The 3,229-nt window shown below is 43.3% G+C and overlaps 1 pseudogene; it reads right to left on the bottom strand.

Annotated features, from left to right (window-relative positions):
* Nucleotides 1-1,682: 1,682 nt before the first annotated feature.
* LOC106144377 lies at nucleotides 1,683-2,634 on the bottom strand (annotated as a pseudogene).
* Nucleotides 2,635-3,229: the final 595 nt, after the last annotated feature.

Genomic DNA, 3,229 nt, shown 5'->3' with positions numbered 1-3,229 from the left:
TGATTGAATTTGGAGGAGAGGAGGGTGAATGAAAATCTGAAGCTTACTTACCTTCCTCACTGGCCTACTTGCTTCTCAGTCAGACGTGGCTGGCAGGTTACCAGAGAAAGCCAGCAGGAGTTGGGTCTGGAAGAAGTCCTGAGAAGAAGCTCTGTATGATCCACTAGAGATGGGGACAGAGAGGAGGTGGAGGCCTTATCAGGTGATCTGCTATAAAGATGCAGAGAGACTGGGGGTTTGAATTTGCTGGAGAGGAGAAGCCTTGACTATCCACAGTTAGAATACTTTTTCCCCTGGCAGAAGTAGCCTGTGGTTTCCTGGAGAATGCCTGCTGGTTTTGGCATCTAAGATAAAGTGATGTACGGGGAAGAAAGGTCGGAGGTGAATACCTGTGTGTTGCAGTGAAGATGGGAACAGAGATGGGGATGAGGCTGATACAAGTCGTCTGTTATAGAGCTGGAGGTGTCAAAAGCAGTTGGATTTGAAATAGAGAAGGGAGAGACTAAGATCTGCAATTGGTCTACCTGTTTCCATAGCCTGCAGGGCCCGCTCACCCCAGGGAATGCCTGCAGATGTTACGTACTGGGATATCAGTATGAAGAAATATTGGGTGAAGAAATACTGCAGGAGAAGGTCTACATGGTCTGTTGGGTAGGGTTTCAGAGAGCAGGGGGCTACTATAGTGGGTGTTCTGCTGCAGAGCTGGGGATGAGACTGGGAAGAATGGAGGGAGAGGTAAAGACATTCAGCTGCCCTGGCCTGAATGACCTGCAAGTTCCAAAATATTGACCATTTAGCATTAAAAAACCTTTTATGGAAACACTTGAAAATAAATGTTTTCTTTAATATTTTAAAGGAAATAGTTTCAAATTAACATTTCAGTATATTGTAATATTTACACTGTTTTAGTTAATTACAATTTACAAAAGAATTCAAAGACTTTTAGCATGTGACACTATAGAATAAAGACATGAACTGATAAAAGACCATTATATAGTTACTTTGGAATAAAGATTTGTGTGTGATATATCTGGATAGGAAGCAGAAGTCTTGGGGGCATCAGGGACTAGAATTTGCAAAACTTCTGAGATATAGCAATTTAGATTTTCATCCTGAACTTAAACATAATAGAATGCTCTCTACTGTATTGGTCTCTTTAGTTGTATCCCTTAGTATTTGAAATCATTTCAGAATTAGTAATTAGAACATAGCCCTGAATGCAGAGATACCTTCAAAATTACAAAGATACTCAATACAAGTTGGAACTGGAGGTTACTCTCCTGCTTGCCAGTTCCCAAATGAACTTGCAGAGGCTTAATATTACTTATAATTGTTTTTCCAATGTCTCAGGCATATTACTGACGAGTTCCCACAATTAAATTAACCAGTTTTTACTATTCTGTGTATTACCATGTGGCTGGGCCTTACTGGGAATGATCTGGCATCTTTCGACCTCAGCGTCTCCCAGACTCTACCTTCTTTTTTCCTGTTTGGATTTCCTGCCTAGCTATATTCTGCCCTGCCATAGGCCAAAACAGCTTTATTGATAAGCCAATAAAAGTAATATTCATTCACAACATAAGAATGACATCTCAGATCAATAAGTCAGACAGAAAATGTATCAATGTTTGTTTGTTTACTCTATATGCATGCTTATTAGTGAATAATTCTGTGTGATTCTGTTACCTATTCCTGCTCAGAACTTTTCTCAGGCCCAGAGTTCTCCTCAGTGCTGCCTTGACTTCTTTGTTCTGTAAACTATAGATGATGGGATTCAGCATGGATGTCACCACTGTATAGAAGAGGGCCAAGAATTTATCCATTCCTAGTGAGTGACTAGCCTTGGGCCTCAAGTAGGTTATAGATGCTGAGCCATAGAAGAGTGTGAGGAACAGGTAGAGAGAGCTTTATGGCATCCCTCAGGTGAAGGCATCATCAGCACTGCAATCAGAATCCGGACATAGGAAGAAATGATCAGTAAAAATGGGTCGGATATGCATAGTACTGCCGCCACAAAGATGGCAGCCTCGTTTTGGGATGTATCTCCACAGGCAAGTGCCAGGAGGGGTGGAAGGTCACAGAAGAAGTGGTCTATCTCACAGGGCCCACAGAAGTCCAAAGAAAAAAATAAAATTGGTCTGTCCCAACCCTACTATGCATCCCATTCCCCATGAAACCATTGCCAAATGGGCACATACCCCACGGCTCATTCGGGCTGCATAGTGGAGTGGGGAGCATATGGCCAAGCAGCGGTCAAAAGCCATGGCTGCCAATAGGCAGCACTCAGTTATTCCAAAGAATGAGAAGAAAAACATCTGTGTGGCACAACCCTCCCGAGAGATCCCTCGGGACTCACTCACAAGACTCTGCAGCATCTTGGGTATGACAGAGCAAGTGTAGCCAATCTCCAGGAGAGACAAGTTGGCCAGGAAAAAGTACATGGGTGTGTGCAGGGCTGGACTGGTAAAGATGGCAAAGGGCTACGAGTGCATTGCCTGTCAGTGATACCAAGAACATGAGGAGGATGAGGGGGAACAGGAGGAAGCACTCTCCAGGGACCTCAGAGAACTCGGCAAATGCAAAGTGTTTGACAGACAAGCTGTTCTCCGGCCACAGGGAGCAATTGACACTCATCTCCTGGAAGAGAGAAGAGCAAGTCATCAGAAGGATTCTTGCAGATGGGGGAAATTATTCAACTTAATCATTAAGATCTTCAGTTATGTCAGAGACAGAGTCATTAGCTTCAGCCGTAAAATCAGTGTTTACCAACAAGAATTTATCCTCACAGAGTTTCATATCTAACCCTTTTCTCTGCTTACCACATCAGGTGATTTTCCAACTGAGTGACCCAGGATTTAGGACTTGTGCCGTATACTTGTCTTTCCAGCCCTGATGAAGCTGAGGCGGAAAGCTTACCATTGGTTTGAGTTCAGCCCCACTTGTGGAGTAAGATATCAGCCAAATAAAAGAAAAGGAAAGCATTACTTGTGGCTCAATTCTTTTTGCCTGCTTTTCGTTGACGAGTTATCAACGTCTCCCCGAAAATCTGCTCTCCCATCAACTAATATCTATGCTTTCCTATTGTCATGGATACCCGCTCCCCACCCATCTCAGAGTGTATTAGCGCCAGAGTATTCTGTGATTTCTATAGCTAATATTCATATACATGCCTTAAAATATAATTCCTTCAGCCGGGCAGTGGTGGCGCACGCCTTTAATCCCAGCACTT

This window comes from Microtus ochrogaster, unplaced genomic scaffold (genome assembly GCF_000317375.1).
Source record: "Microtus ochrogaster isolate Prairie Vole_2 unplaced genomic scaffold, MicOch1.0 UNK33, whole genome shotgun sequence".
NCBI classification, from domain to species: Eukaryota; Metazoa; Chordata; class Mammalia; order Rodentia; family Cricetidae; genus Microtus; species Microtus ochrogaster.
This window is presented reverse-complemented; position numbering and strand designations above follow the sequence as displayed.